This window comes from Mytilus galloprovincialis, chromosome 11 (genome assembly GCF_965363235.1).
Source record: "Mytilus galloprovincialis chromosome 11, xbMytGall1.hap1.1, whole genome shotgun sequence".
NCBI lineage: Eukaryota > Metazoa > Mollusca > Bivalvia > Mytilida > Mytilidae > Mytilus > Mytilus galloprovincialis.
This window is the reverse complement of record NC_134848.1, coordinates 85,852,906-85,875,386: the sequence shown is the minus strand read 5'-3', so window position 1 is coordinate 85,875,386 and position 22,481 is coordinate 85,852,906. Positions and strand designations below refer to the sequence as shown.

General features: G+C 33.8%; 1 long non-coding RNA gene across 1 annotated transcript; it reads right to left on the bottom strand.

Annotated features, from left to right (window-relative positions):
* Nucleotides 1-2,273: 2,273 nt before the first annotated feature.
* Nucleotides 2,274-3,866, bottom strand: LOC143052961 (uncharacterized). The gene is made up of 2 exons (XR_012971311.1): nt 3,292-3,866; nt 2,274-2,690 (listed from the first exon to the last, which is right to left on the bottom strand). It is a non-coding gene; the product is annotated as an uncharacterized LOC143052961 (long non-coding RNA).
* Nucleotides 3,867-22,481: the final 18,615 nt, after the last annotated feature.

Below are 22,481 nucleotides of genomic sequence, written 5' to 3'. Positions count from 1 at the left end.
CTTCTTCTGCAGCCTCTGTGTCAGACTCCCCTTAATCTTCAAATCCTTACAATTAGCATGAATGAAATTCACCAAACTTAAAAAAAGATGGTCCTTTCCTTTATTGTCAAGCCTTCGACTTGAGTCGAAAAAGCGAGACTAAGCAATCCTACATTCCGTTGTCGGCGGCCGCGGCGGCGTCCACAAATATTCACTCTGTGGTTAAAGTTTTTGAAATTTTAATAACTTTCTTAAACTATACTGAATTTCTACCAAACTTGGACAGAAGCTTGTTTATGATCATAAGAAAGTATCCAGAAGTAAATTTTGTAAAAATAAAATTCCAAATTCTGTATTTTACTTATAAATGGACTTAGTTTTTCTGCGAGGAAACATTACATTCACTCTGTGGTTAAAGTTTTTAAAATTTTAATAACTTTCATAAACTATCCTTGATATGTACCAAACTAGGACAGAAGCTTGTTTATGATCATAAGATAGTAACAAGAAGAAAATGTTGTGAAAATAAATTTCCACTTTTCCGTATTTTACTTATAAATGGACTTAGTTTTACTGCGAGGAAACATTACATTCACTCTGTGGTTAAAGTTTTTAAAATTTTAATAACTTTCATAAACTATCCTTGATATGTACCAAACTAGGACAGAAGCTTGTTTATGATCATAAGATAGTAACAAGAAGAAAATGTTGTGAAAATAAATTTCCACTTTTCCGTATTTTACTTATAAATGGACTTAGTTTTTCTGCGAGGAAACATTACATTCACTCTGTGGTTAAAGTTTTTAAAATTTTAATAACTTTCATAAACTATCAAGGATTTGTACCAAACTTGGACAGAAGCTTGTTTATGATCATAAGATAGTATCAAGAAGAAAATTTTGTAAAAATAAATTTCCACTTTTCCGTATTTTACTTATAAATGGACTTAGTTTTTTTGCCAGAAACAAAACATTCACTCTGTGGTTTAAGTTTTTAAAATTTTTATAATGTTCTTAAACTATCATGGATTTCTACCAAACTTAGACAAAAGCTTATTTCTGATCATAAGATATTATTCAGAAGTAAATTTTGTAAAAAAAAAAAATCACTTTTTCCGTATTTTACTTATAAATGGACTTAGTTTTTCTTCCAGTTAACATTACATACAGTCTGCAGTTAAAGTTTATAAAACATTTATTAGATTCATAAATTATCCTGGATTTTTTTTTACCAAACTTGGAAGCTTCTTTCAATCAAAAGACAGTATCGTGAGGGAAATTTTTATTGATGTTTTTCCTCATTTTTGTTGAGTCTGCGATTAACAGAAAAAGTAGGCGAGACACCGGGTTCCGTGGAACCCTTACAAATTTTTTATCAAATTGCTGAAAAAAAAGTGTCGGGAAGGTATTGGTTGAGTGAATGTTCATGACGACATGAGTTATTTCTGAGATTAACCGAGCTGAATCACAAAAGGTTAGATTTGTTGATTAAGTTAAGGGGGGGGCTTTCATGGGAAAAATTTTGTTGATTATATAGGGATTCACTGATGCCTAACTGGAGTGCCATGTTTGTTATCTGGAATATCGTGAAATTACACTTACATAGAGAAAAGGAATATATATAAATGTACTATGAACCCAAACAACACAAATAGCCTGCTTCTGTGGTAACCATTTGGGCCACAATTAAAAGAATGTATGTTTCCCCAAACCCCTACCCACATTTTTGTAGGTGGGTAGGTCGGTAGGTTTTTTTTTTTTTTTTTTATATCTTGATATTTTTTTTAATATCCAACAGAGCAAAACAAATCGATTATGTGTATGTCTGGCATATATAGCCATCTGTAGCAACTTAAATGTACGTGTTAAATTGTCTAAATGTTTGTAGCTCTCTGTGTCAGGTGTCAACTTGACATTAATTTTATTTGATTTTATTTGGATTTGTATCTCAGAATTGTTCATGACTGTGATTTTTTCCCCTCTTTGACAGTGACTACTAAGTAGCAAACTGTTTTAAATATATATATGCATGTACTGTAGTTGTTCAACCTGAAGAATGTTCCATCAAACAATTTACCCTCTGACAGCTCAGGACTCAGATTTTGCTTCTGACATTGAGGAAATCACCAATATTAATAAAATTATTAGAATGAACTTTATTTGAGCTAAAAGATAACAAACTAAACTAATATGCATATAGTCTCAATAGATACAAAGTGATTTTTAAGTCCTGAGTAATGAGGGGGTAGATTCTTTGCTGGAATAGCCTTGACACTTATTTATCAATACATCAGACAGATTTTAATGCTTTAATGAATTTTGAATTAAACAAATGACTAGATTGAAAACAAATTAATAGAAATAAAACAAATGTCGGACAGAACTTCAAACAATGAATCAATAAAACAGCAGAAAAACTGTTGCGGTTCTGGGTGTCAGAGTCTCTTCATTAAGTACTTTTGAAAATACAAATATGAATGTCAACATTTCAGTTTTTGGGATTTCTTTTGGGGATATCTTTCTTTCTTTGGATACACTCTCCACAAACAGGTAATACGACTTTAAATTTTTTTAGCAGTTCTTGATCCTTGTTCGTTTCAGGTGAAGCACAATGAGCACATAGATCCACCCTACCAATATTGGAGGCACAAAAGGCAAATTCAATGTGGCTAGAGCATGACAATTGAAGTCTTACAAATACTTTCCCATCACCTGCAAAAAATCAAATTTCAAAATTTAAAATAATCCTACATGTATATAGCATTAAAGTATTCATTTGAATGATTTGAAATCTTTATCATACATGACATACGTATTCTGTTTTCAAATTAAAATATCTCGCCCAAGGTAACAACACAATATTGACGGTGACCAGAGTCGAACCCATAACCATTCAGTAACTAGCTGCAGAACCGTAGCTCTTTAGGTCCTTATGTTATTTTTTTTATTTTTAGCGGAGTCTGCAAAAAATAAAAAAATACCACAAGGACCTAAAGAGCTACGGTTCCGCAGCTATTCAGTAACAAGCCCTTCCTCTTACCACTGCCAGGTTATCATTCACGTGTCAAAGATGCAAAAAAAAAAATAATTGGATATATGGTTTTATCTGTATGGTATATTAGTTTTTTTGAACAAATTTGCTGTAACCAAAAAAAATTTGAGCAGGGGTTCCCCCCATTTTAAAGCTTTTTACCCCCAACCCTTAACCCAGGACTGTTAGATGCAACAAAAAAGAGGAGATGGGAGAAGGTTTCCCTTATCCTAAAGAAACCAATCCCCTCTTTGAGAAATGATTATGTTTCAATTTACCTACCTGTGAAATTTGCTGCTTTTATATCCTTATGTTTGGGATCCTTTTTACAATTACAGGAATTCATCATGACAGTGAAGGCCGACTGTGTTGTAGAAGTGGTTTTCCTACTGTCTGGGTTGGTCAAACCAACATCTTTGTCTCTGTTTATAGTAAAGGTTACATATTTCAATGTTCTGTCAAATTCCTTTACGATTCTGATGGGTTCTTCCATATCTGGCTTAAAAGTTGCCGTTCCCGTTAATTTATCGGAAACACATGTAGTAATAGTGTCAGTTTTGTGGAATGGGAAGTTTTCTCCTTCCAAAACGTCATGCAGCACGTCGTTCCATGTTTCTTGATCCTCATACTCGTACAGGTGATTTTTGCACAAGTTTTTTATTTCATTACCACATTTTGCAATTACTGAAGAACACAAGGTAAACGTTCCGCCACCCTTAACTCTTTTGTCTCCTCGTGTAGACGACATTTCATAGCAGACCACCTAAATATTCGTATCGTTTCTGGACTTTTAATAGAATCCGATGAAAAATTAGAAACTTCCGGTCACCATAAAAGGATCATCGGCACCGGAAACAACCCCGAAAAATTTCCGGAAATAAAAAAAAAAAAATGTTGCAAAAAAACGGAATAAAAACTTTTGAGTCGGCAGGATTTCTCTGAGTCGGTCGGGCGAGGGGAAACAAACCATATTTTTATTTTGGCCTTGGGTATTGTAACCAGTGATATTGTTTGCCTTAAATTAGTGGAGAATACAGACTTTTTCCCCTGGAGAAGTATCCCAATTTGAAAAAAAAATGGCTTAAAATTATTCCCAAAAAGACAACTTTTTCCCAAACAGTGCAGTCTCAGACAAGGGTCCGGAAACGGTCATATATGCCAGTCATGACCGATTTGGAAACTCAGAAGACCGAAATGATTTATTGGGATTTTGGTCTTTTTTTTTTTTTTACAGAAATAATTTCGGTCACACTTGTTTGAACTAATATTTCACAGATAAGGTCTTTACTTGTCCTTGTGCAAGACTTGTCACCCTCAGAAACATTCATTTTTGTGCATCATGATAATATTACATCACAAAAAAAAAAAATGACCGAAATGACATGGAAAAATTTCCGGATCCTTGGTCTCAGTAGTAATTGTGCATGAATTCAAACTGAAAAACACTCATTTAAACAATTTTCTTGCTTAAAATGACTATATGTGCACATTTGAGGGTCTATTTATGTATGATCACTGACAAAATTGGGTCTTATTTTAAAGCAGGGTTTGACACTTGAAAATGGGTCTGTAAATTGAAGTTTCAGTCAAATTCATGGTTTATTTTAAATTTCCCAATCTGATGAAAATGACGCATATTTTCCCAATAAAAAAGGATAGAGGTAGTTTTGAAAAAAGCCAACAATATCACTGGTAACAGCATGTTTAATGCCATGAACTGAGTAGATTGTTTATTATCCAGTGGCAACCATTACATACTTATTCTTTATAAAACTGGTATGTACTAATGTATGTTGGTTGGTTATTTAGTAGAAAACTGTACAAAGCATTTTTGCTTGATAGTTACTTGGTACTGTTAAGCAAATATTTCACAAATTATCAGAACAAACATATAAAACAATTGGTCATTGAAGGGTCTTACTACTCATTGTTCAGAGAAATAACTTTTTATGTAGCCCTATGTTATAGTTCAATTGTATGAGATATTTATCTTGGTAACATGAAGCTTTAGAACAGCCATGGTTAAAGCATGTTAACTTAACTATGTGCATTAATACACTTTGGTTCACATTTCATGTATGTTCATGGTGAGATGTGACACAATACCCAAGGAAGACAAGGAGGGTCCATAAAGGTTTTGATCCACACTTGATGCTACCGTAAGTGGTATGCAGAGACGGGAAGATAAAGTAACATATATAGGGTTTGAAATTAACCCCTTACGGATCCATAGCGAGTGAGACCTCTTTCGACTAGTGAGTCCATATAGCAAACTGCATCCAGGCCTGAGGGATTTTGCTGCCAAGTTTTGGATCAACATTAAACAATGATGAATATAATACAAGTGTAGAGCAATAATTGTAACCCTAACCTTAAACTGTGTGACCCTCTAGTCGACCTGAAGTGCAATAATTGTGTTTATAGATGCAGTAGTATTCTGTAGATGTATAGTATAGTAAAAATTCCTGATTTTGTACTGCTTACATTTTACCATGATACAGTACTACCAAAGATACACGGTTTTCATTGAACCGACAATATGTGAAAACTTCTTAATGAGGTCCAGGCTAGTCTGGTGAAAGTTACCTAGAAGTTAGATGTACACAAGTTGTATCATAACGAAATGTGTCATATTCCCTTTCAACCTTGTTTCCAAGGGAAATAACTATTTCAAAGTGTTGGTAAAGAGAAATAACTCTTTCAAATAGTTATCAGAGGTACCAGGATTATAATTTAGTACGCCAGACGTGCGTTTTGTCTACATAAGACTCATCAGTGAAGCTCATATCAAAATATTTATAAAGCCAAACAAGTACAACATTGAAGAGCATTGAGGATCCAAAATTCCAAAAAGTTGTGCCAATTACGGCTAAGGTAATCTATGCCTGGGATAAAAAAATCCTAGTTTTTCGAAAAATTCAAAGTTTTGTAAACAGGAAATTTATAAAATTGACCACATTAATGATATTCATGTCGACACTGAAGTGTTGACTACTGGGCTGGAGATACCGTCGGGGAAGAAATGTCCACCACCAGCAGTGATATCAAGTGATTGCAATTATTTCCCTTTGCCATCACTAAGAAAGAGTTATTTCCCTTTGCCACACAAAGTTATGGTAAAGGGAAATAACTCTTTCAAAGTGATGGCAAAGGGAAATAACTCTGTCGATTTTATGACAAAGGGAAATAACTCTGATAAAGTGATGACAAAGGGAAATAACTCTTTTCAAAGTGATGGCAAAGGGAAATAACTGTGATAAAGTGATGATCATACTTTATAATGGTAGTGTATGAATTGTTTGGGGGTAATGACAGAGCCTTTGTAGCTTACTTTACTTCTGATGAAGTCTGTTTTAATGAAGCCTAATTTTAATGGCCAAAATTATGAGTGAGTGTGTTTAATCCCCAAACTTATCTCAGTGGATGGTGCAGTGTTAAAAAAGGGGCATAACCATGTAATGCAGTGCAGACAATTTTTGATGTCAGATTTTATGTCCAAAACAAGGTATCTTTTCTGGCATAAGCTGAAACTAAATCTGCCACTGAACGAAATATAAAAAACTATCTTAATCTGATGATGATCTGTTGAACATTCTAGGAATTGTGGGTAAAAATGTGCAGGTACAAGATATGGGACGACACAACAGGAATTTTATTGGTGAATCGTGATAATTGAGTTTTACTTTGGATTTGATATGTCTGATTTATATTGTTTGAAATCAATAAAACAAATAATTACAATAGTTGACAATGTGTATCTATCTATCCAACCCTAATCCACGGCTCAATCCACGGCTATATAGATAGAAATGTTAAGTGTTTTCCTGTCTGTTTGTGAGAGAAGTGATACATTTCTTAGGTTGACACATGTTTGACTGCAAGGTGCCCCGTTACTTAAAATTGAGAATGGAAATGGGGAATGTGTCAAAGAGACAACAACCTGTTACATGAATGTTTAATGATTATGACTCGAAAAAGAAAGAAGAAATTTTACAGCTGTTACAGGAATCTCTCCCTCCTCAAATTATAAATAACAAGCCCCATTGATTGAAAAGTCCAAGACCAAATGAACACTGTATTAAGAAGGGAAAACCATTAGATTTAAAGGGGGGGGAAGGTACGAGGTCACTTAAGTCTTGATAACAAAAAGTAGATGACTGTTTCATGCTTTTCCCAGACAGAATATATGACCGTTTTGGAAGCCATGACGAGGTCTGCTTGGAACTGAAACAATGTCAAATAAAAACTTGCTCAAAAGAGACATAAATGATTGTCTTGCACAACACAATACAGGATTTTTACATGTAAAAATGTGAAGCTGCAGTGGCAGATCTAGAAACTTTCATTATAAGGTGCCTGCTCCAGTCATGCTTCAGGGATTCCTCATTTAATCACTTTTTATTAACCAAAATTTTGCATCAAAATACTAGTATGTGTACTAGGAGTACAGACGCTAAATCCGTCTCTGAACTACGTTTTTTGGGCCTAAAACCATGTCGGTCAGTTAAAAAAATCATATTACGCGCACTCTCTCCCTCCCAGAAATTGAAGGGTCTCACACCTGTGATGTCATAAATTTCGATAGTCCTTTAGCTCATTGTGTCATTATATTTTACAATGTGTAACTAGTCTGTATTGATTTTCTATTGAAGACTCTTCACTGTGTATCTCTTTTTACAAAGATAACTTTGAGGATTTGAAAAGTTGTACAAATGTTTAAGCAAAACAATGCATTGAGAAATAAATTATGTGTTACGTTATGGCTGGGACTATTATAGAAATGGGTATAATAGTCCCAGGTTATGGCTATCGGAAAACCTATTTCCTAGTCATTATCGTCCTGTTTTAGTAGGAGCTTAGTATACATTACTCTTTTACCAAAAATTCATTTTACCTAGATAAATTCAGATTGTAGAGAACTTTTGATATTTTAGCGAATTATTATCAATTATGGGTATAAATTTCAGGACTTCGATCTTTTCAAATTAAAACAACTTTTTCTTCAAGCATTCTGAAACGATAAATTCAAAATTAAACATCCCCAAGAACAGATTTATGGTGATGTCTTAAAAAAAATTGTACATAACAATGATATAGATTCTATATACTGGTTCCCTTAAACGGCCTCTTTACGCTTTGAAAAAGTTAGTTGACAAAAGTCATTCATATAATTTCCCAACAAACAAAGCCCCATAGAAGATAGTTACGCCTTATATTCACGCTCTATTGATTTGTGTGTTAAGTTTGTACACATGGGGATCGGTCTATTGATTCTAAGTACCCAACAAAAACGGTATTTCAGTTACGGGGGGATTTATTAACCCGTGTAATACACGCTAACGGTCTATTGAGAAAGTGTTTGTATACATCGAAGGGAAAGCCATGATAACGACCAGGGAATAGAAAGAATTATGTAAATTAGATTTAGTTAACTTTGGGTTTGTAAAAGTTCTTATTGGGCGGAATATTAACGATTTTTTGAAGCAAAAAGAAGTTTAAAAGTAATATATATTCCCTAAAAGTTTAAAAAAAATAAATTAAAAGTTCTAGCGAAATTGTGTAATAATATCTTTAAATGACATATAACACATTATAATATATACAAAAAAATTTATTAAAAAATGTTTTAAAAATGTCTAGCAAAATTGTTTAATGTTTATTTTAAATGATAACACGTGTTTTTTTTTTGTTTGGACTTGATTACGAAAAGATCATGCTTCATTTTACCGTTTGTTTCAATCTGTTCCGATCGAGTATATCAGTCACATTTCAACAGTCATTGCGAGATAAAGGTTTTTAAATATTACCCTGATCCCCCCTACAGAGCCTCATTAGATTTGAGATTAGTGTGTACCTGTATCGATCGCCGAGACATTAGAAGTTGTTAACCCTGCGATTTATAAGAATTCCTACGAGAGAGTCGGAACAAAGACGTAACCTACAGTTGTTAAAATGCCGGAGAAAAGTTTGTACACCTTCTCGTCCAGTTTGTTCAGGTAAGATATTTACCTGATATTTACCTGTCGTTGTATAAATGTCGGAATTTAGGTTAAGAGCACGTGGATTTATAAGGTAACTTGTCTTTGTTGTTCTAATTTTTATTTCTTAACTTCCATGTCAAATATGTTAATGAGTTTCAAAAGTTTGTGTAATAAATGTTCATCGGAATTTGAAGCGACACCTATGAACTAGATCTTTACTTGTATTTGTTAAACATGCATGTACACCTACCGGTGTGTGATTTACGATATGTATAACCATTAGTTAATAAGGACTATAACTTATCTTGGAAGTCATTGGAAACAAGTTTAGAAAGAACCTTTCTGGCGCTTTGGCTATTTCTTCTTTAGATTCAGCAGGTCCTGTCTTCTCGATTTCCATTCTACATTACCCATATACTGTAGAAAGGTGTAAATGCTGCAACTTTCACATTGTTCCTTATTCATTCACCCAAAACTACCTTCTTTGTAGAAAAAAGGGGGAGGGCAATTAATACATGTAAAATTGCAACCTTTTTGTTACAAGTAAAGATGTTTAAACTGCATGTAAAAAACTTCTAAAACGTTTGTCATTGTGGGCCTATACGATCTACTATGTCACAAGCTTCTAGAACAATGGTCAATGTAGGCCTATACGACCTACTAGAGAAGTCACAAGCTTCTAGAACGTTGGTCAATGCATTTGTAGGCTATAAGATCCAGTAGTTACATGTAAAACAAAGCTTGTATAAATTGTGTATAATTAGTATGGTGTTTAACCATGTAAACGATATATGCCGTATTTTAATCTCTTTTATTAAAGATTATCTCCCCTTTATATACGATGAGATGATCGTTTTGTCAGTGTTGTTATTTATCAGATACCGTTAATTGTTACCTTTGTGAGAAATGATTATAAATGATTAACAGATAAACTTGATGAAAAACTATAATTGTAATGCTAGCTTCACGTGTATAATGAGATAGGGACATCTTGGTCACACTCGGGTGACCATACTATTCAGTTTGGTCCGTGAACTGTATGTTAGATCTTTATATCCTGAGACTTTGTATTGACTATAGGGATATGAATAGTGATATTTATACATGATTACAAAACTTCGATCAATATTGATCTGAACTGCTAAGAATTTCTACAAGTTTAAACGCCTGTATTTAAATCTCAATAGGTAATGATTTAAAAAAATATGTATATATATTAGATCTTACATTTAAGGTGTCGAAGCATTGGATTTGTGAACTTTACATGCACGTTCAGTTAACTTCTTTCTTTTCACAACCTTTTTGTTGAAAACTCTCTTTTAAAAAAGTGCATGTTTTGTTTACTTTTTACTATGCATAACGTTTTGGCGGAATTTCAGTCCGGTAAGAAATTATTATAGATGCGTAAGGATACCATAGAATTATCCAAGTGATTCGATGAGAACAATTGAGTTTTTAAGTCCATTGTTATATGATCTGAAGTGCGATGTTGCCGTTATATAGTAAATCATTTGATATATTTATTCTTTCAACAGAATTTCTGGACTTCATTGACTTCGGATATTCGATACGCCGCCTTTTATATGTTTACTTTATTTATAAATTTAGAGAGAGTTATTTATACAAGTAGAAAATACCACTATAGTTTAAAATTGTCAGCGGACCTTGGACTCGTAAATCTAGGAATGCTATATATTTTTGCTGCTGTTATGGGAACCAGACGATAAGCACCTGGTTACGGATTTAAATTGACATCTTATGGAATCGGTATTCGGCTAATGGTAATTGTTTAATAATCTTCCGTATATCACATGAAGACAACTTTGTTAAAATTGGCGAAAATGGACGTTGTTAATTCCTGTGTCTCTTGTGGAGCGTTGTCTCTTTGATAATCGTATCATGTCTGACTATATTTGAATCTTTGTTGGACTTTGTGACTTGAAATATGTGAACACTTTCATTTGTTAAAGAGAAATGCGAAATATTTGCCACTGGAAACACATAACGCAAAGGATCTGGAAACCATGTATGGCCTTCATATTTAAAACACAAAAAACTGGACCAGATTTATTATTTTCGTGTTTGATATGCATTTCAAAGAATTGAAATCGCCCGACCAAGTGTTCTATGAATTAAGGAGAATTAGTTAATTTGGTAACCTCATTACAACGAAAGTTTAACAACATAATGGAACATTGTGTTTTTCTGTCATAACTGTGTCTAGTGTGTAGCATATGGCCCTCTCGTTTAAGCCTGTGTGTGTTTCTGTTATAACTGTGTCTTGTGTGTATCATATGGCCCTCTTGTTTAAGCCTGTAGATTTGTCTGCTCCACTTGAAGTATACGGGGGTATGTTTGCTTTGCTTTCATTTACAAATAATTGACGGTAAGACCTTCCCTCTTCAAACATTATAACTAAATACAACGTCTTATCGATAACAATATTAAAATGCCAGGTATAACTCTCATCGTATAACTGATAAAAAGGGAAATTTAACACTCCATACACAGAAGGAAACGGCGGGAAGAAAGCATTATTTTCTTTTTTTAAAATACGTAACAGTGTCACAATGTTTTTTATATTTATAAGTTCACATTTTGACAGTGTTATATATATATATATAAGTACAAACATTTCAATGTGTTTCTCCCCCCTTTTAAATTATTTTGTTTGTGAAGGCAAACAATAAGTCTATGCAAGAATGATATATTTTATTATACTATTAAATTTAAATTCGAGGTATCGAGTAAATTAATTGTTGCTGTAAAAGAGTGTGTCGCCTAAATGCTACCAAATTTTATTAGCTATTTCTTCTATACAAAAAATGGGTCACAACTATTTATTCTTTCTTATTTCTGGTATAATTTATTTGATTATTTTTTTTCGCGAGTAAAAACTGTGTGATTGTGTAGTGAGGCAGTTCATACTCCACATACATGTACAGAACTATTAACATACAAATTGTCCTGCCTTTTGATAAAGGATTATAGCTTTGCGTTCCTAAACTCATTTGTCCGCGCTTTAATTTTATAACTCGTTGCCCTCTTTTTAATTGATGAAATGTTCGCGGATTTATTGAAGTAAAGATCTCATTGATTGTGTAGGGTTACTTATACCGTATTAAAGACGATTATGTTATTAAATCAGCCTTTTATTTCGCTTGTGTAGACTTTCAAGGTCGGAAGATTTGTAAAAACGATCAATACTTCGTATAATTCAGTATATACCCATGTCAATCATATTTCAAACAATAATGCACGCGTATAATACCCTTAAAACTGTAATACACACTGGTCAGTAATGACCGTTAAAGTCTAGATGTGTAAGAATCAAAAGGTTTCTCTAGTCGGAAATTAGTGTACACTTAAAATGAAGTATAATAGTATGAACCGTTGAACGTTTTGTCTGGAGCAACCATTACCTGCCACCTGTAACAGGGGAGGTAGCCAGAAACAATCACCCATTGACCATTGGTGGAGAAAGCTAGAGTGAACCACCGACCGACCATTGGCATGCAGGAAAACTGTCAAACCTAGTTCGTTATAAACTTGGTAAGTTCTTTATAAGTGTTATAGGTACTCTCCTGCTTATAGAATGTGACCACAGGAATGGTGCGATCTTGGTGTGGTATGGACGTTTAAGGATGTGCAATGGTGTTGACAGCTAGCCATCATTTATTGACACAACTTAGTCTTTGTCTGTATTTGGGGTTAATTTAGAGCTCGATCTTGATGATAGCAGGTACATTAATGTTTACAACGTTATACCATCTGTATTCTAAATCTTAATTTGTAGGTTCACAAAATTCAGATAGTTTTGGGAGATTCAGGATATTCATAGTTGTATACTTACGGAATTGATATATATAGTTCTGGTAGGTTCATAGAATTCAGATAGTGGTGATAGGTCCATGATATTCAGATTTTTGTATGTTCACAGGATATAGTTATAGAATTCCTGGTTGTGTTAGGTTCGTGGAATTCAGTTGCAGATTTACGGAATTAAGATATATAGTTTCGCTAGGTCATAAAAATGAATTCCTATGTAGTTGTGCAAGGTTCACGGAACTCGGACAGTTAGACATGTAGGTTTATTGAATTCTGTATAGTTGTGCAAGGTTCACGGAACTCGGACAGTTAGACATGTAGGTTTATAGAATTCTGTATAGTTGTGCAAGGTTCACGGAACTCGGACAGTTAGACATGTAGGTTTATAGAATTCTGTATAGTTGTGCAAGGTTCACGGAATTCAGATTTATAGTTCTTGTAGGTTCACTGAATTCCTATAGTTTTGCTGTGTTCGTGTAAATCAGTTGAAAATTCACAGAATTCATAGAGAGTTGTGCTAGGTTGAGTAGGTCTTGATAGGTGTAACAATTCAGTCATGTTCTATTGAATTGCACCTGTCCCGGCCTGCTGAATCTGGTGTTTATCAACGGAAGTGGCAGATTCTGCAGAGTGTTACGGTTTATTAATAGTGGTCCTAAAACGGACATAGTTTTACTGGTACTATTTTATAAATTGTTATTTGGATTGAGAGTTGTCTCATTGGCACTCACACCACATCTTTCTATATCTATATAGCGATCATGGACTCTTTCTCTCCCATTGTAGTACTTTAGATCTTACAACTGGCAAAGAACACAAAATGAATTTGTTAAATTTATCTGGATTACAACGCCGTTTTCAAATTCGATCTTAACTGCACATGAACGAGAAAATTGCAGAGCACCAATATGTGTTGGATATACAGATATTGACGAATTACCATGACAACACATTCTAACTATCGCAGCTGGACGAGACTTGTATTACGAGAAGGTCTGGACAAGTGTAATATTTGGCTATATTTGAACCAATTGCACTCGTCCCGGCCTGCCTCGTGAATGAATATCAACAGAGCAGAAAAGACACAAGAAAATGATAGAAACACAGATTTGAGCAGGTTATTTTGAGGAACTTGGCCGGGAACATGTTTTACATCACCTCGGACTGAACGAAGGTGACTTCAAGAAAAAAGTGCTTGAAGTAAGCTTGTATTTAATGGGGCCCATGGTGGGACTTATTTCATCGATTTAGAAAATAGTATTGCTATATCTAACCAAGTTGCATGTTTGTATTTCCATCACACCAACTTCGGTAAGTGTAATATTCAATACTTTTAAATAGCAGAGTCCACATTCTATGATGAACTACTGAATAATATCAAGCATTTCGTGTATACCTATACAAATTATCTATTTCATTTTGTTTTTCAGAATGACATTTACTTTTTGAGATTTTATTTCTGTGTGAACATTTAAATGTCTTGATCAAATTTACTTTCAATTAGCTGAAACCACGTGACGCTGAAGTTGCCGAAACGCACGTGAAGTTAAGACGGGCGTGACTTTTGCAATCTGTTTATAATCATCAAATTGCACTCGTCCCGGCCTGCCTTATCTTCATGAAAACGACAAAACGACACAGACACAGATCAGTTTATTTTCCGGAGCTTCAAACTATCAAGTGTAGGTATAATTTCGAAAAATGAGTGACGCCTAAGAATCCAATTTCAATATCTGTTCACAATGAATTATACAACAAAGTTGGTAGCTACGTATAATGACCGAAGAGCAAACATACTGAAAATACATTTTTATATATAAAAAAAAGAATATTTGGTGTGAGTGCCAATGAGACGATGCTCCATCCAAGCCACAATCGGTGTGAAAACTAAAAATATAGGAGTGCAAGTACGGCTTTCAACACAGAGCACAAGATATCAAGGGCACCAAAATACATAGTTAACAAGAATGTGTCCATAGTACACGAATGCCCCACTCGCACTATCATTTTCTATATTCAGTGGACCGTGAAATTTGGGTCAAAACTTAAATTTGGAATTAAAATTAGAAAGATCATATCATAGGGAACATGTGTACTAAGTTTCAAGTAGATGTAACTTTAACTTCATCAAAAACTACCTTGACCAAAAACTTTAACCTGAACTTCGCACTATCATTTTCTATATTCAGTGGACCATGAAATTTGGGTCAAAACTATAATTTGGCAGTGAAATTAGAAAGATAATATCATGGGGAACATGTGTACTAAGTTTCAAGTTGATTGGACTTCAACTTCTTCAAAAACTACCTTAACCAAAAACTTTAACCTGAAGCGGACAGACAAACGGACGGACGGACGAACGGAGGCACAGACCAGAAAACATAATGCCCCTCTACTATCGTAGGTTGTGCATAAAAATAAAAAAAGGGGGGAAACGGTCTATTATGAATTTAAAACTAGGAATGAAAAACCTATATGAACCACACCAATTAACGACAACCATGTACTATACACATTAAAGAGGTATCCAACGAAACTGAGCAAAATGACAATAAAACATGAATTAACAAAGGACTACTGCCAGTTATTTTGATTTAGAATAAATGTGTTTATTTCCGATGCAAAGTCCGTAAATTTTCAATTTGCAGGATTCAAAGCTTCGTCACTGTTAAGGGAGTGGTTAGGATTGTCCCGTGCATTTGTTAGTTTTTATACGACCGCAAAATTTGAAAAATTTTTCGTCGTATATTGCTATCACGTTGGCGTCGGCGTCGTCGTCGTCGTCGTTGTCCGGCGTCCGAATACTTTTAGTTTTCGCACTCTAACTTTAGTACCGTAAAAGTGAATGGAAATCTTTGAAATTTTAACACAAGGTTTATGACCACAAAAGGAAGGTTGGTATTGATTTTGGGAGTTTTGGTCCCAACATTTTAGGAATTAGGGGCCAAAAAGGGCCCAAATAAGCATTTTCTTGGTTTTCGCACTATAACTTTAGTTTAAGTTAATAGAAATCTATGAAATTTAAACACAATGTTAATGACTACAAAAGGAAGGTTGGTATTGATTTTGGGAGTTTAGGTCCCAACAGTTTAGGAATTAGGGGCCAAAAAGGGACCCAAATAAGCATTTTTCTTGGTTTTCGCACCATAACGTTAGTATAAGTAAATAGAAATCTATGAAATTTAAACACAAGGTTTATGACCATAAAAGGAAGGTTGGTATTGATTTTGGGAGTTTTGGTCCCAACAGAATAAGGGGCCCAAAGGGTCCAAAATTAAACTTTGTTTGATTTCATCAAAATTGAATAATTGGGGTTCATTGATATGCCGAATCTAACTGTCATGACTGTGTATGTAGATTCTTAACTTTTGGTCCCGTTTTCAAATTGGTCTACATTAAGGTCCAAAGGGTCCAAAATTAAACTTAGTTTGATTTTGACAAAAAATGAATCAGTTAGGTTCTTTGATATGCTGAATCTAAAAATGTACTTAGATTCTTGATTATTGGCCCAGTTTTCTAGTTGGTCCAAATCGGGGTCCAAAATTAAATTTTGTTTGATTTCATCAAAAATTGAATAAATGGGGTTCTTTGATATACCAAATCTAACTGTGTATGTAGATTCTTCATTTTTGGTCCTGTTTTCAAATTGGTCTTCACTAAAGTCCAAAGGGTCCAAAATTAAACTTAGTCTGATTTCAACAAAAATTGAAATCTTGGGGTTCTTTGATATGCTGAATCCAAAAATGTACTTAGATTTTTATACGACCGCAAAATTTGAAATTTTTTTCGTCGTATATTGCTATCACGTTGGCGTCGGCGTCGTCGTCGTCGTTGTCCGGCGTCCGAATACTTTTAGTTTTCGCAATCTAACTTTAGTACCGTAAAAGTGAATGGAAATCTATGAAATTTTAACACAAGGTTTATGACCACAAAAGGAAGGTTGGTATTGATTTTGGGAGTTTTGGTCCCAACATTTTAGGAATTAGGGGCCAAAAAGGGCCCAAATAAGCATTTTCTTGGTTTTCGCACTATAACTTTAGTTTAAGTTAATAGAAATCTATGAAATTTTGACACAAGGTTTATGACCACAAAAGAACGGTTGGGATTGATTTTGGGAGTTTAGGTTTCAACAGTTTAGGAAGTAGGGGCCAAAAAAGGGCCCAAATAAGCATTATTCTTGGTTTTCGCACAATAACTTTAGTTTAAGTAAATAGAAATCAATGAAATTTAAACACAATGTTAATGACTACAAAAGGAAGGTTGGTATTGATTTTGGGAGTTTAGGTCCCAACAGTTTAGGAATTAGGGGCCAAAAAGGGACCCAAATAAGCATTTTTCTTGGTTTTCGCACCATAACGTTAGTATAAGTAAATAGAAATCTATGAAATTTAAACACAAGGTTTATGACCATAAAAGGAAGGTTGGTATTGATTTTGGGAGTTTTGGTCCCAACAGAATAAGGGGCCCAAAGGGTCCAAAATTATTCTTTGTTTGATTTCATCAAAATTGAATAATTGGGGTTCTTTGATATGCCGAATCTAACTGTCATGACTGTGTATGTAGATTCTTAACTTTTGGTCCCGTTTTCAAATTGGTCTACATTAAGGTCCAAAGGGTCCAAAATTAAACTTAGTTTGATTTTGACAAAAAATGAATCAGTTAGGTTCTTTGATATGCTGAATCTAAAAATGTACTTAGATTCTTGATTATTGGCCCAGTTTTCAAGTTGGTCCAAATCGGGGTCCAAAATTAAATTTTGTTTGATTTCATCAAAAATTGAATAAATGGGGTTCTTTGATATACCAAATCTAACTGTGTATGTAGATTCTTCATTTTTGGTCCTGTTTTCAAATTGGTCTACACTAAAGTCCAAAGGGTCCAAAATTAAACTTAGTCTGATTTCAACAAAAATTGAAATCTTGGGGTTCTTTGATATGCTGAATCCAAAAATGTACTTAGATTTTTTTATTATGGGCCCAGTTTTCAAGTTGGTCCAATTCAGGATCTAAAATTATTATATTAAGTATTGTGCAATAGCAAGTCTTTTCAATTGCACAGTATTGCGCAATGGCAAGAAATATCTAATTGCACAATATTGTGAAATAGCAAAAAAAAAAATTAATTAGAGTTATCTTTCTTTGTCCAGAATAGTAAGCAAGAAATATCTAATTGCAAAATATTGTGCAATAGCAAGATTTTTTTTTAATTGGAGTTATCTTTCTTTGTCCAGAATCAACTTAAATCTTTGTTATATACAATATACAATGTATATTCACTTTTTACTACCAACTGATAAATTATAATAAATAACATTCAGTGATAACAAGCAGTTGTTTTTACATCTTAATATTTTATGATGTATTTAAATGAGTAGTTATTGTTGCAAACTCCATTAGAAATTTTAATTGAGATTAGTTTTGGAATAAGGGAAAGGGGGATGTGATTAAAAAAATTGGGTTCAATTTTTCTCATTTGAAATTTCATAAATAAAAAAGAAAATTTCTTCAAACATTTTTATGCCCCACCTACGATAGTAGAGGGGCATTATGTTTTCTGGTCTGTGCGTCCGTCCGTCCGTCCGTTCGTCAGTCCGTCTGTCACGCTTCAGGTTAAAGTTTTTGGTCAAGGTAGTTTTTGATGAAGTTTAAGTCCAATCGACTTCAAACTTAGTACACATGTCCCCTATGATATGATCTTTCTAATTTTAATGCCAAATTAGAGTTTTTACCCCAATTTCACGGTCCACTGAACATGGAAAATGATAGTGCGAGTGGGGCATTCGTGTACTGAGGACACATTCTTGTTTTGAGAGGATTAATATTCAACAGCATAGTGAATTGCTCTAAGAGAAAACAAAAATTTTAAGTTCATTAGAACACATTCATTCTGTGTCAGAAACCTATGCTGTGTCAACTATTTAATCACAATCCAAATTTAGAGCTGAATCCAGCTTGAATGTTGTGTCCATACTTGCCCCAACCGTTCAGGGTTCAACCTCTGCGGTCGTATAAAGCTACGCCCTGCGGAGCATCTGGTTTCATATTTATTTATAGTGGATTGGGGAAACAAATTATTACAACTTATATTAATCCTTTCCACTTTGCGGGTGTGGGTGCTGCCTTGTACAAGTTGTAGCGGCATTGGTCTGGGTTTTTTCGAAATCTATAAGGGTGTCTTTTACGTACGGCTTTCTCTTATCACGGGTCAGTCATTTCTCTGTAAAGTGTTGGGAACCTCTTTTTATGACCACCAATGCTTTTGAATAGGGACATGGCTTGAACCCCCATGTATCCTTTGTTGGAACCCCCTTTTGAAAATGACTTGATCCGCCCTTGCAGGAATATAATTTACACGATGCCTAATAATGTCTCTCTAGTTTAAATTATACGACGCTTTATTTTAGTGATCTTGCCGAAATGATCACACGCTCTGTCTTAAATCTTTTCAGAGACGAAAACTATTTAGCACATGAGAATTTATCAAGCAAAAATATTCAATGTTTTTCTATTTATATTTATAAACAGTGATTTTAACTCAAATTATTTAGTCATTTTGGAAAAACTTTTACTTTTTTTGTAAGTTTATCTGTGTTAATTAATATTTTTCTATTGTTATTTCTTATTTTTAGTATGATGATAAGTTAATCTTTTTAAATCTTTTTTTAAATTTTTAGAATTTGAATTTTTGAACATTTAGACTACAATGAAGTCTTTTAACTTTTTGATTTTAGAAATGTTCGTACATAAGTGTCTCATAAGTCTACATAAGGCTGGATATTTGGTCTTTTATTTTGTGTTGTTTATGAAATTGTGTATATATATAATGTTTGATCAAATATGTGACACTATAATAAAATAAATCATTATTTATTATTATTTTTACTTGGAACTAGCATACATGGCCTATATTTGTAGATCATCTGTTCAGTTAAAAAGAACAAAAATCTTAATTCACCGGGGGTATGTTCTAACATGCAAGCTTGTTACGTAAGACGTTAGGTACAAATAAGAATTAATGTATAATTTAAAAAACGATCAATTAATTTATAAATACCGCTATTATGTGCCAAACACATAGTGAGGAACACAACTACCTTTAATAAATTATTGGATTTCAAATCAAATTGAAAAATATATATACATGTATATTAAATGTTATTTGAGCGGGAAAACATGTATTAAATGCTGGTTGCACGAATGTAATGTGTTAAGTACAACATATACAATATTAACAATGTTAGAACTTGATACGTTTAAATACATCTTGCATCGGTGACCCTGTGATATAAGAAATAGGAATCGTAGGATATTGTTTACAAAAGACTTTTTATATGATAACAAATAGGAATCGTAGTACATTGTTGAGGCCCCTCATGGGGGGGGGGGGGGGGTCCTAGTAATCACATAATCACCATTTTTTTGCCAATATAATCACATAATCATTAAATATTTGCTTATCTTTAGTAACCAAATAATCATAAACTAAAAATACAGTCCTAGCTAATCAAATAATCATGAAATATTTGGCTTAATGATCAAATAATCATTAAAAAAACGGCCAAGTAATCACATAATCAAAAACCCCATGAGGGCCCTCATTGTTGACAAAAGACTTTTTATATATGATAACCTTTTTCAATACAAAGACGACAGAAAAATCGAACATGACCGTGCGTTAAATTAACATCAATAAAAAAAGAAGACAAAAAGAAGACAAAAAAAAAATTAAGAAAATTACCATCCATCAATCAATCAATCAAGTCTCGATACCGCTTTTATTTGTGAAGCTGAACTTACTCCATTTTCCTCGGGCAAAGTTAATCCCTTTTTAGCTCACCTGGCCTGAAGGGCCAAGTGAGCTTTTCTCGTCACTTTGCGTCCGTCGTCGTTAACTTTTACTAAAATCTTCTCTGAAACTAATGGGCCAAATGAACCAAACTTGTCCACAATCATCATTGGGGTATCTTGTTTGAAAAATGTGTCCGGTGACCTGGCCAACCAACAAAGATGGCCGCCATGGCTAAAAATAGAACATGGGGTAAAATGTAGATTTTGGCTTATGTCTCGGAAACCTATCTACACTGTAATTTTCAGATGAATGTTTGGTTGCTGCCCCTAAAATTTTCAGATGAATGTTTGGTTGCTGCCCCTAAATTGTTAATTTTAAGGAAATTCTGCTGTTTTTTTTTTGTGTGTCGTATATTGGTATTACCAAGGAGGTTATATTAGAAGGAGAGTGAACACTGCTTGATACAAAATTAGCATCCCCAGGATAGCAGTTCGATCAGAGAAAAATGATAAAATTGTAAAGAAACCGACATGTTTATCACCCACTTGACATAGCCCTCTGATGTACCGGGCTGTTACCGCGAGTAGTTCGGGCTATTAGATAAATCGCATATGTCAGGTGATTGTTATCAGAGACTGGGTCATTAAAGTTCAGGTGTATTTTTAGTTACAGTGCAGTGCATAGGTGTTTATGATTTGGAAAAAGATTTGACGCGCAATTTCAAAATCAACCGGGTATGGTTGTCCTGCGAAAGAACGTTCTGTGCAGGTGATTCGGTCCTGACGGGTGCTGGTGATCAATGAAAAAATGTAAACAAAGACGAAAATGATGATTTTTGACGTTTTCACTCATAAAAAATGGAAGAAAACAGTTGAGATTTTTCAATTTTGTTTCTTATGGGTTCATATATAAACCATTAAAAAGTTGACCCTCTAAACTGTTTCAGTAAGCGTAACACAAAAATGCTCATTTTCAGAAAATCTAGAACTGAAAAAATAAAACAAAAATGCTCATAGAGTCCGCTTTCTATACCGCAATCCACACGACAAAACTATTTTGTGAAAAAACATCGCCATTTATCAAAATTTAGCATTTTCTCAATTTATTCATGTCCTGATACTATGCTGGTGGGTCCTGATACGGTGCTGGTGATTATGGATAAGAAGTTGGTCATATTTGAAACAAATGTTACAAAATCAATAAAATTGGGCAGATAATTGTTGTCAATAGGATCTATGACTCCTATTTTAGCTCTTGTGCATCCATTTGGCTGTTTAATATGTGTTTTCAAATGATCGTAACTTGTATTACATAATTACATAAAAGGGCAACATCTTTCGTCCAATATCAGATAACAATATATAGTATCTAAAATAAGAATAGTTTTATTAAGATATTAAATGCCCCTTACATTGATGCTTCAAAAATGATCAAAGCCCATGCCGCATAAACATGTTTGTTAGCGCTCCGCACACCCCTTCCCACTTCCATCCAACCAACACTCCTCATTTCCTCCTTCATTGTTACATAGGTGTAACACAACAATTTATCACATAAAATAATGACACAAAGACACACATTATTGAACAACGAACGCTCGCAGGTACTGAAAGCTAGTTCAAAGCCGCATTTTCAACTAATAGATAAACCATGTTCTCATATACAAAAATCCCAATCGTGTCGATTAAAAAAGTCTCAAAACTTAAGTTCACATTTTAATTTTTGATGAAGCAGAACTTTAAAAGTGTGCAGTGAATCTTGTGCTCACAACAGTTATTGTCATAATTATGTTTTCATAAGACTTATAAAGGAATTCAGAAGGTACCAAGAAATATTTTACAATTCAATTTAATGATCATGAATGGAAGGAAATGG